We start from the raw sequence: 13213 nt of genomic DNA on the forward strand, positions 1-13213 counted from the left end.
CACGAGAATGACTGGTATGAGTAACAATAATATATCAACTTTATGATGTAACAAAGCCAGAAAAATAATCCATGGGAAGGGAACCACAGGTTTGTGCGGAAACCTTGCATTCTCATCAGCCCCAGAAATTTAACCATTAGTGTCTGCAACCAATATGTAAGTGTGTTGGTATGTTTGCCGTTGTGCAGAAAGCTCAAGCTGTCAACAAACGTCACAAACACCAGACTTACCCAGATCCAAGGGAGGCGGTTAAGCCATGTCGCGAACCCCGAAGGAGGTGCTGACCACCAAGTCAACAATCTCCCCCTCAGCACCAACTGAGGGTTCCGCACAGACGGAATGAAGGAGACCTCCCGGGATTCAAACCCGTAACCCAAGGTTTTGAGACCAATTGTTAGTATGTTTGCCGCTGCGCCAAAAGCTCGAACTGTCAACAAATGTCACAAACACCAGACTTACCCAGATCCACGGTAGGCAGTTAAGCCATGTTGCAAACCCCGAAGGAGGTGCTGACCACCAAGTCAACAAGGTGACCCTGGTTGCAAAGACATGACCTGAAACTTGCATTTCAATTTCTTGCAATATTATTTTTGTCATTACAAAGTAATGTTTACTTATCATCATTTGTGTCGAATTAAACATCGCAATAAAAATTAAAACCTAGAAAGGGAAAGGAGATTGACATACAAAGGGTGGCAAGTTAGTCTAAAGTTGATTCTCTTTGACGAGGATCAAAATCCATTTCTTGTAGATGTTTTTGCTCTTCAATTTAAAGCATCGGTATTAATCTTTTTTTCAATTACATGTCATCCCTTCCCTTTCATTGTTGTCGATTGTTTAAAAGTTAACCTTGTGCCTTAGAAAATGCATCAAACAATAGATCAAGAAACTCTTCCAAATATAGGACGTCGAGGATGTTAAGGAGCTAAACTCAATGATAAGTCAAGGAGTATTTGGTGATCAAATTATTGAGAAACCCTATCTTATTCTTTTTTGGGAAAAAGATGTGAAGAATGTGGCACGGTTTGTTTCAAATCCTACATTACATTCTAATTTGTTGTTGATAAGGACGAGAGCTAAAAAAATATAGCTAACCATCATGATCTCCTGACCTGCATGATTGGTTACAATGCTGTTAAGCCTTCTTTGGTGATACTCATGTAAATTGCTCCCAAGCATTATACATTTTGCATTGCATAAAAGCTTTTTCTTATTGCCACACTATATCTTTGATCTTAGTATATGTTTTCTGGTATTTTGTTTGAATCACAGCTTCCAAAGTCTGCCAGTAGACGGGTCCACCTTGTACCATATAAAGTTCCTTGTCTTCCTTTTCATTAAATCTATTGAATACATAGTCCTCACTGTCATAGATTTCCACGTGCATATTGCACAATATGATATTGTCTATTAATCTTTAAACTAACTAGTCACCTTTTGAATGCCAATCTCCTTTCTAGGTCTTTTTTATTTTTACATTTAATCCTTCAAGGCAATGCACTATTCTTTCCATTACTTACAAAGTCCAAGAGTTTCACGAGATAATATATTCTACATTATTATGCATATTTAATTTGGTTTATCGTAAAGCATGTCCTACAACTTTCTCAACTGATTCTGGTGCTTATGATGTCAATTCACCTTACCCAGAAAAATCTCATTTCAGTAAGTAGGGGCAAATTTAATGTATGAAAAACTAATGATGTGACTCAGATAGTCACATACAAGTTCATCTTCTAGCTTGTCCTATACAACACATATATTTCCTGATCATTGCCTAAAAATGAAAATTCACAATGTGTTCTTGAAATCCTCACACATTTTAATTTTTATCTTTTAAGGCAAAACAATTACTATTAATTTATAGAAGATACAACTAACATAGTTGCAAATCGGTTTTCAAATCTTTCCTCGTTGGCTTGGTCATTGGCTACTCAATTTTTATTGTTATTGTGTCCCTCTAGATTGTGTCTTTCTAAGGTGTAAAATAGGACTTTACGGTTGCTTTCAACTTTTCAAAAGTAAGATTTATTGTTGCTTGCTTCTTTTCCTCCTCTTAATTTGGAACATGATGTGATTGTAATATTCTTATTTGTCCATTAAAGATCTATTTAATTGAATAATTTCATATAATAATGGAAGATGAAGATGCAGAGTACTTTATTATTTGTGAATATGGAAGTACCAGACACATGTATAACCACTCCTATGAAGAAGACAGGCAAAATAAAATATGTTGTTGGTACCAACAGTGAACTCGCTAGGGTCATTGAAATGTTTCATGGCAGGTGGTCCACATGATTATTTGGATCAACCTGCCTTAGTGATCCAATTTACAGAGGAGGATGAAGGATAACTTCCAATATTGAGTTCACTGCTACCTCAAAGACTGGAGTAATTGCGTTAGTAGCATTTGGTTCAGAAGAAAGTGTTCAGTAAAGCACAAATCAACTGAAGACCTACATATATGTCAAGTGGAAGCCCATGCCACACTTGTGAATAATTGAATTCGTCCCTATTCACAAAATGTACTAAAGTTCAATAAGGCCTAGTCCAACTGATCATGGCTAATTGTGTGTGTCCCTACTTAAAAAGGTGTTGTGGACAGTTGTGTTTGTCCTTGTTCATGAGCTTTGAAAAATGAACGACCGAGTGTGTCCATGTTCTTGCATCCAGTGGAGCCATTCCTACTGGAGAAGCATAGTGAGGCCTTTCCAACTGCACAATCATAGTGAAGTCATTCGTGCTATCGTTTGTTGCAAATAGTTATGTGTGTCCCTATCTACAGGAAAAACATTCTGTAGTCAACAGCTGAGTGTCTCTGTGTTTACTCAATTGTGTGTATGGACTGTAGTGTGTGTCTTAGTTCATGCATTATAGATGTTTCTCAATGAATTATGGGTGTGTTTCTTGATTGGGTGTAAGCATGTGAAACTGCATGTATGTCTGAGTCCACATGTTAAGATTATTCTTTACAAGTCTGAGGACTCATGTAATAGGAGGGAAGTGTTAGGAACATGTATTACACCATAGTTTAGTAAATAAAAGTTATACAATTGTTAAGAAGCTAATATTGAATAGGTTTAAATAATACTATTATTAAAACTATTCATTTAAAATTAATATGATGTTAGGTTGTAGAGTGGTTAAAACCATCCATGTAGAATAGTTCGGTGACAAGTTAGTTGAATGGTTAAGAAAAAGTAGGATCCAAACAAAATTGTATTGTGAAAACGAATCTATAACTATTTATTAAATGAATGTTTATGATATTCTGATACTTGTATGCAATTTTTTCCATCATTATGAGCCTTCTCTGAAGTTGAAGATTACATTCAGCTGTGCTCTCTTTGCAATAATTCTATGCCTTCCAATCAGAAGCTTGGATTATATCATTCTGTAACCTTCTTTCAAATGAATCCATTTCCATGAACTTTTGTCTTGCCAAACATAGCCACAACATAATTGTATCCTGTAACGGTTTATCAGATTTCTGAAATGACAATTTTTATGTTGTGCACAGACAGTGGCTCGCTTGATACTCCACATGCTACCAACAGATTCTTCAACCATGTTTGAAGCAATTTAGATCTACCACTTACCATCATTTTGGATGACGGAGTTGAAGACTACAAGATATGGACCTTACACTATTCTTCAACAAGTGAAATCCTTGACAATTAATAGTTAAAAATTCAAATTTACAACAAGATTTGGTAGCAGCAAACAATACAAGCATCTAAATGGTAATACATTATATACAAAAGAAAGAGTTTTAACCACGGGAATGTCATTTGATGAGATAACATTAAACAGGTAATATGTAATAAGTAGCACTAACAGTATAATTCTATCCCTCAAATTGGTGTTTCTTGTAGAGAATTAAAACACATAATCATGTTGTTGTTTTTCATTTTCGAAGAAATTTTTTTGTAAAAATACTACTGTAAAAAATTGTACACCAGATTTGTTCTCTAGTCAAATGATCAAGCCAATGCCTTACCTACTGAATTGTGCCATTCCATCATTGGGGAGAATCGGTCTTGCATAGCAATGTTTGTGCCAAATTATATGTTTTTAGTGGAGCCTATTGTGAACATGAGTACTTTTCAACAGCCTACAATGCTGTTAAAGATATACATATCAATAGCATTTGAGCTATTTCAAATTTGTTTTAGAGATCTCATTGTGGTTGTGGTTGTAGTAACTGTATAATCAGTGCTTGTGGATGGGTGACAACCCTCACATAACACACATCAAACAAATTCCAAAATAACTATAAGTTGTAATAGATATGTTCTATGCCGCATTGAAAAATCAAATTAGCTTGTTTCTATTATATTTTTATTCAATCAACAGTGCAAAAGCAATAGAAAAGAATCAAGATATTGGTTCAAAACTTAATTTACTACATTCACAATAGTTGTGATTGTTGTAGTTATCTCTTTATAAAAATTCATTATGACAAAAGGATTAAAACTTAAATGGGTAAGTGATTGTTCTAGTTATTTCTTTATGAAAATCCATTATGACTAAAGGATTGACATTTAAATGGGTAACCTTGTTATTAATTTTTTTTATGTTGTCTCCCTTTTGCTAAATTTCATTTGTATTTTTCTATAAGAATATCAGTTCTGCAAGTAGAAAAACTAGTGGCAAACCAAAGGATCCTTGTTGGAAACATGGGACACCAAATGCAGGGCAAGGATAGGTTATTTGTATCCATTGCACTAAGCCTATGAACGGTGGCACAAATCAACTCATATATCACATTGCATGGATCCCATGCTATGCACAGTAGCTAATCCAAAGGTTAAGAGGGAGGCAAAAGTCCTTGCAGCATTTGAGTAAAAGAAAGCAGAAAAAAATAGAACAACTAAAGCAATGGCAGTCCAGATTTGAGTTCTATATGACCACAAGGAGATATGGGGAGCTCTTTGTCATGCCCCTGCCATAGGGAAGATATCAATGCTTAAGAAAATGGTCTTATTGATAAGGCTTCTCCTAAATCTGTATTGATGCATAAGTGCACAGTGATCCATAGGCAAATCAACTGGACAGCAAACAAATTCCGAAAGATTGAGGATTGTGTTACATTAACACGTGTCACCAACAATTATTAATGAGGTGTGATTATGTCAAAGAGCTGCAGGTTATAAATGAAGAGGGACGGGTGTTAGGGTGGTTTCATTAAGATAATAGTGGTTAAGTTAGCAAAGGGCAGTCGTCACAATAAAGAGAGACACCACCTTTTGAAAGAAAGACATGGCTAGTAGATAGGACGTGACTCTCCAATACCAAGGGAAAGATATATAATGCAGATCGGCATTCAGGGAAGGGGCATCAAGAAAGGTAATTCAATCAGCATCAGCATTCATTAGAGCAGATCAATTCCTATTATATATCAGCAATCAGGACAAGAAATCAAACAAAAACAAGAATTATATCTACACCTATAAAGAAGGGCCAGCAATCAATCAAGGAATAGCATCATATATTTATTAATCGGCCAAGAAGCAATTTATCTATTGGGATAGGTCACCCAATAAGAACGGAACTAAGATATAGAATTCATCTAAAGTTTCAATCCTAATAAGGATCATCCATTATCTGTTGATATCAAAGAGGTATATTTTATTATCTTATCAATCCTGGGCAATTGCATCGTGAGACCATGGAAATGATGTAGGTAGGTCCACATGAGGGGATTCATGGGCAGCAAGGTGGGGTTAGGCCCCCTTCCCGACCCTAAATAGCCTCTACGAGCAGAAAAGCAGGGTTAGGCCCCCTTCCCAGCTCTAAGTGGCTTATGAGCAGCAAGATGGAGTTAGGCCCCATTCCTGGCTCACAGGAGCAGCAAGGCAAGGTTGGGCCCCCTTCCCAGCTCCTGACAAACCCTTCATGATGTGCTCCAAGGGCAGCCACGCGGGGTTAGGCCCCAGTCCACGGGGAATAACTCTCTTTTAGGAAATTTGGATGCTTCATCTGAAGCAGTGCCTATAGCACTTATCATCTGCTTATGGCCACGAGGCATAACATCTGTATTAATATTATTAATTCATTGAGATTACATGGCAGAGACAATTCACCTGAGACATATATGTAGAGCCACGATTGTAAGGAGGTAGAGAGCAGTGCCGTCTTTAATTGGAGACTTCCTTAATTGGCAATCGAATTCATTAATAAGTTATCGGACTTTCATATTAACCACCGAACCATTTATTTTGAACATAAATCGTTATTAATAGGACAACGATTTAGAATAGTTAATGTTGAATGGTGATTAAGATAAACAAACTGATTGCTATGAGAGGACGTGAATGGAAAGACACAATTATGAAGAGACACAACTATTAGGAGACAACCATTTCTCATCGTACATAATGAAGATCGAACTCATTCCATCCAGGGGGGAGTAATTCTGAACATATAATTCAGACAGAGAAAATATATGGGTGAAGCAGTGTGAGAAATATGTGTGGTGTATAGAAGTAAAAACTATATATATATATATTTTAGAGTGTGGAGTATGCAGATGTGGTATGAATAATAATGTGAAGAATGTGGTACGTGTGGTGTGCATACATTTAAAGCAGATATATCAGAGGTCTCACACGGAGAAAAGAAGTTATTTTAGACATAAGGGTGTTGTGTGTGGAATTTAAAAAAAAAAGACAGATCGAAGGAATAAATCAAGTGTGATATGTAATTGCTGAAGAAAATAATTCAGAAGGAGAAAGTATATGCTTAGAAAAGAATTTATATCAGATACATATGAAAAGTTCTAAACATTTCATGTTCAGGATTTAGCAGATTTATTTAGACTCTGAGCAAATATATTATCAGACCGGTGAAGAAGGATTCCATGCAGAGATAAAACAGACCTTGGACACAACAATCTCGGGGAAGTTATTAAGTGAACCAAGATAAGTCTGTCTTCCGAGCTATTTTTTGAATTTCGAGTTAAATTAAATTATAAAATGTTTCTAGTTTGACAGAATTATATTCAGAAATATATTACAACTCTCACTTTAAGTTGAAATTGTTGTCTCAGTACTGAGTTACTGAGTTATTGTAAATCCCAGAAGGGGGACATTACAACATAAGCATTGTTAATCTATATGTTCATTAAATTAATAAAACCTACCTATTCTTATTCCCCAAGCAGTCATATGTGGAATGGATGGAAATAAGTTAGGGAGAGGCAATAGACCAATTCCATCAAACTAAGTAGGCCACCCCAAGTGATGGAATTGTAATAGTGGAATATTCCTGCCACTTGTGGGCCAAGGGGCAGGCTATTATAGTTGGATGTGCCGTGCTCTTGTGCTTAGTTGGGCTGAATAGTCTCTAGGCACCCTTTTGAGGATTTCCTTTCCAATTGTACTATGGCTGTTTATGTGAATAAGTTAGGCTTTAGGTATTAAATGGAAAATTTATTTATTACTTCATTGGATGTTAATTGTTGCTTAATTCTCAAACTCCCTAGCTTTAATAAATTAACTTAGAATGCTAATGAGGAGTAAATTATATTGTTGAAATTGTTAATTTTGATTAAAATAGGTACATCCCAATTTGAGGACATGTTGATGTGTCTTTTGTACACGACCAAACACAAAATAAAATACCTAAAGGTACCTTATCGTCTCTTGAACAAAGTTTCCCGACTGCTGAAGATCTCGTCGAAGGATCAATCGAGGCAACTCCAAGGTTCTTGTATGTAGGGTCTCTACGTGTGGATAAACTCTTGCAGTATGATGTGATTTTGCTGGAATCACAAGGGGACTTACATTTGACTGCCTGAGCATCTGATTTACTGGAACTCAAGTCCTATCTACTGGTTGGAAGATAAAGAAATGGCAAAAGGTACAGAGTTTAGAGAGTCTACTCTAAGACCTAGAATGCAAGAAGATGGATGAACGACTAGGTGGAGTCCTACTGGGCTGGGTCTCACCATCAGGCTTGAACAATCCGACACCAACTCAATGCGATCTTCTGAAGGATGCTTCAAATATATTCAAATCAAATACCATCAGATACTGATCATCATTCAAGTTAATGCATGAACAATAGACATGTAAAGACTTGAGATTAAGCTCATTCTATGCCAGTTGACCACGCAAGGCGCACTTACAGTCAGCAAGAGGCTAGTGGTTTGGACTAGGGGGATTCCATGCGAATGCATTCAATAAGTTCTTTCATTCAATCTAATCATTTATCATCTACAATGAGGATTCAACAAGAGACCATGCATATTGCAAAGAAACGACACATTTCACCATATCTTCAATGAAAAGGGGGTTCATTTACAATCAAGGCAACAATTTCTTGCCTTCTCTTCCTAATCTATTCTAATTGCTATTCTATTTGCTATTCTACTACCTATTCTCTATTAATCAATCTCTGACATTATCTATTAACCCACTATTAACCTTTACAAATGAGGAGCCAAGGCTTTATATAGAGAACCCTTTACAAATTGACGGCTCTGATTGACTTAGAATAATGGCTAGGATTACAAGACAGAAACCCTAATTAGGGTTTTTCATAACAAACTTCCTTAGCCAATTAGAAAATTACATTCCAGGAGTGAGGACCAATAAGAAGCAGGGGTAGGTATATCGAAGTTTGTGCCGCCTCCGGTAAATTAGGTACATTTAATTTGGTCATGCTGAGGTGGACCAATCCGACTAGAAGAATGATGATTGGGATGCCACCTTGTCTAACGCTTGTGACTTGGTTGATCCTCTTCAATCTTTTGACATGATGAATGATGTACTTCCTTTGTTTGACCAGGCTTCCTTATTGTCAAGTCTTTCTTCTCCGGTAGCACACCTTCGCCTGGAAGTGCTAGTAAAGCCCTTTCTTTGTCATCTTGTAAAAGAATGAAGTCTTGAGGCTAACTCGAACTCCTTGAACACCCTTTTGCCTGTGGAACATCCTTGATGCCGATGGACTGGAAGAGGTCGTCCTTGCCCTGGCCTGGCCTTCTTCAATCTTCAAAATAAACCAAAAGATGATTAAGGATACATAATAAATTCATTTAACATAGCATTTTCTACCTTAAATCATCAATAAGAGTTATCAAAATGAAGTTCGCTTGAAATCCTTCCCAGGGACAGGCCCCGTAAAATTTCGCCCTGGACCCTGGCCAAGGACAGGACCTATTTGGGATTTTCGCCCTGGACCCTCTGGAAGGGACAAGAGCGAAATTCTTGTTTAAGCTCAAATTCCATCATTTTATTGGTTCAAAATGCCTCCAAGACAAGCATATGCTATCTTTCTCTTGTCCAAAGCCTAGGAATCCATGTCTTGACCTTCATCATGAGCAAGTTAGGTAAAATTGAGAATTTCGCCCTACACCCTTAGGAAGGGTCAGGAGCGAATTTCTTCCCTTAGCTCAAAATACTCACTTCTTTCACTCACAATCCCCTCTAAGGCATGCTTGTGGCAATCTTTAAGCCTAATCCACCTTGATCACTATCTTGGCCTAGCACAAATTTGGAAGAAAAAGGACATTTTGTGAATTTCGCCCTAGACCCTTGGAAGGGTCAGGAGCGAATTTCTAGTTTTAGGCTTGATCTTACACTTCCTTTACCTCAATTCATCTTGCAAGGCAAGAATACCTCACTCCACCTTCATCCATGCCACAAGAATTAATGTTTTGGCTTCACCCAAGGAGAAAATGGTGGATTTGAAGGAATTTCGCTCTGGACCCTTTGGAAGGTTCAGGAGCGAAATTCATGTTTTGCTTGTTTTCCCTCACTCAACTCTATTCCTCTCGCTTTGTTCTAACTTGCTTCTCACCTCTGGATCTATCTCTCAACTTGCTTGAAAACATTTACTTGGCCTCAAAAATGGCTAAAAGGAGAATTTCGCTAAAAAAACATGGCCAGGGATAGGACCTATAAGGGATTTTGCCCTGGACCCTTTGGAAGGGTCAAGAGCGAAATCCTTGTCCAAGCTTAGAATCTTCATTTTTGGAGGCAACAATCCATTCAAGGGCAATCGCATCCCCCAACTTCTCCCACCTTGGTCTAGGCTTAGCTTGGCATAAAAATGAAAGGAAAAGGGTGTTTTAAGGAATTTCGCTCTAGACCCTTTCGAAGGGTCAGGAGTGAATTTCTTATTTTGAGCTTATTCCTTCATTCCTCTCACTTTAATTCATCTTTGAAGGCAAGGTCACGCCACTTCACACCCATTCAAGCCATAAAAACCAAAGACTTGACTTGCTTTGAAGGGAAAATAGATGATTTTAAGAATTTCGCTCTGGACCCTTTGGAAGGGTCAGGAGCGAAATCCTAGTTTTTGCTCAATTCCTTCAAGTTTGAAGATCACCAATAAGTCAAAGTCATGCCTAAAGATATCTCCCATCTTAATTTACCCTAGCCCACACTTGACTTAGCATAAATTTGAGAGAAAAGAGTGGTTTTTGTGAAATTTCGCCCAGGACCCTTTGGAAGGGTCAAGAGCGAATTTCCCCCTCTAGGACAAAATCTCCACCTTTTATTGCTTTCAATCATTCCCCAAGGCAAGAACATGTCCATCTTTCTTCCAACATGCCTTGGACACTAAGAACTTGGCCAAACAAGGAAGAAAATGAGGTCCATGGAGATTTTTGCTTTGGACTCTTTGGAAGGGTCAGGAGCGAAAATCATGTTCTAGGCTTGATTCTTCATCTCTCCAACTCCAAACCACCTCAAAAGGTAAAGACATGTTATCTCACTTCCATCCACGCCATAAAGACCAAGGACTTGACCTCCTCTAAGGGAAAAATAGGTGTTTGCAAGAATTTCGCCCTAGACCCTTTGGAAGGGTCAGGAGCGAAATTCTTGATCTTGGACAAAATCTTCACATTTTGATGCTTTCTATTCACTTCCTAAGGCAAGAACATGTCAAAACCTTCTCAATATGCCTCAAAAACTAAGATCTTGGTCTAGTCAAGGAAGAAGTGGGTGTCTTCTAAGAATTTCGCTCTGGACCCTTTGGAAGGGCCAGGAGCGAAATTCAAGTTTTGGGTTGATTTCACACCTCTCTCTTCCTTAACTCACTTCAAACTTGATTTAACCAATTTCTTCTCACCACAATCAAGTCCACTTACCACCAAATTAGCTTGAAAACTTTGCCTTTCAATGCCTTAGGCAAAATAGGGGGTCAAATGAGGATTTCGCTCTGGACCCTTTGGAAGGGTCAGGAGCGAATTTCCATCATTTTGTCGCTTCAAACCTTCTTCCTAAGGCAAATATGCATCCAAGTCCTCCATACCATGCAATAGAGGTTTCAAACTTGGTCAAGACAAGGAGCAAAGCAGAGGAAATATGAATTTCACCTTGGACCCTCTGGAAGGGTCAGGAGTGAAATTTGAGTTTTGCTCAAACTTCTTGACCTATTCCGCTCATCTCACCCAGTCTGGCCTCCTTTGATCTTCTTCTCATCAAATCATGCCTAGGATCTCATTTTTCACCAATTGGATCAATCTTAACACTGAGAGATGACACTGACTCACTGACTCACTTGAACTCAAACAAGACACAACTAAGCCAAAGGAAGACCTTGAACGAAACCCTAACCTGGAACATCCACTGACTCACCCTAGCTCAAGCAGAGCCTACTATCTAACAATCCCCCTAACAGAACTCATCATGCAAAGGCTAACAGACAAAACTCAAAAAGACCCAGAAAACAAACCCTAGAAAGCAAAAAGGGGGGGTCCCGATTTGCAATGGGGCGATGTGTGAATACATCACAACTGGACATTAAATTTTTAAAATTAATTGATGCCTTTAATGAAATAAAAAAGCAATGACCTTGTGCAACATGTTGGATGAGGTGGTTATGAAGGTGAGAGTGAAAAATACCATTTAAATTGTGACCAACAATGCAACTGCATATGTGGCAGCTGGTAAACTTTTGGAGGCAAGGCACCCAACATTATTTTGGAGCCATTGTGCTGCCTGCTGTCTTAACCTATGAATGTGGTTGAAGAAGCATGGAATATCACAAAGTACATCTACAACCACACATGGGTCCAAAATCTTATGAGAGCAAATTGATGGTAAGGATCTCGTGCCATCAAGCGCCATCAAGAGTCATGCACTTTGCTACTAATTTCCTCACTTGCAAATTATATTAGCTACAATGCCTCCTTAAACACATGTTTGTGAGTGAAAGATGGTTGGGGAATCCCTATTGTAGGAAGGCTGAAACAGAGAAGGTCATGAAGACCATTTTTGATGATAGATTTGCCAAAGCCATGAAAAAGATCATTAATGTAAGTTTTCAAACTTTGATTTATTTTATTTTCTAATGTTACTGTTAAAGTTCAAAGTAGCTGCAATAGAGATCTATGCTGATGCCGTCTCTGTTTCTATTTGCACTTCATGTCTCCTTTGTTTGCTGCTGTGTATTTGTGCTCGAAGAATTCAGTTCTTTTATGTTTGTGCTGGCATACTTTATCATGCTTATACGTTGTGATGACTGGGCTTATATGACTTGGCATCATCATGTTTTCTATCGACATCCCTTATTCTTCATGTATTGCTTCTATTCTATTTTCCTTGGTGGCTGCCGATTTTATTCGGAATTCATCCAATGTGTATCCTAATGTTCGTTGACTATCCGTTGAATCTTTTACGCTTCAGTGGCTGTCGGTTTTATGCTTCAGTGGCTGTTGGTGGTGTGCTAGGTGGCTGTCGGTGTTGTAACCGATTCTCTCCCATGTGCGTCTTCTTGTATTCCTGCATGGAGTTCATTTGCCCAGTCATACAATATATTATATATATCGTGTTGCCTATCTTCATTTAGCTCCTTCTTCGGCAGATTGGTTATTTTGTTGCAAGCTAAATTTGTCTTAAAGCAAGTCAAGAGCAGTGTGTATGATTTTCATCAGAACAATGATTCCATATTTGTTCTATGATGTGTTTCAGATTTATCAGAATTTGTGAAGACTTATAATATGTATGTGAGCTGTATTATTTGATTCCTTTGTCTTTAAGTGATTTTTCAGAGAATCGTATTTGTCTTAGAGTGATTGATAGTTATCTGAAACTATCAACGTTTGTATTTATTTTATGAGATATAAATAAAAGACATATTTGTGTGGGCTGGGTTTTTCACCCTCAAGTGGAGGATTTTCCCAGGATAAGTCTCGTGTTCTTCTTATTCTTAAGTTTTGTTTTCTGCTCTATTCTGGTTCAATTTTAACATGGTATCA

The 13213-nt window shown here is 37.8% G+C and overlaps 1 protein-coding gene across 2 annotated transcripts in view; it reads right to left on the bottom strand.

The window, feature by feature from the left end:
- LOC131029315 (protein TOC75, chloroplastic) overlaps positions 1 to 13213 on the bottom strand; it is an 87480-nt gene that overhangs the window by 48382 nt on the left and 25885 nt on the right. The window lies entirely within an intron of this gene.

Source organism: Cryptomeria japonica, chromosome 10 (genome assembly GCF_030272615.1).
Source record: "Cryptomeria japonica chromosome 10, Sugi_1.0, whole genome shotgun sequence".
Taxonomy (NCBI): Eukaryota; Viridiplantae; Streptophyta; class Pinopsida; order Cupressales; family Cupressaceae; genus Cryptomeria; species Cryptomeria japonica.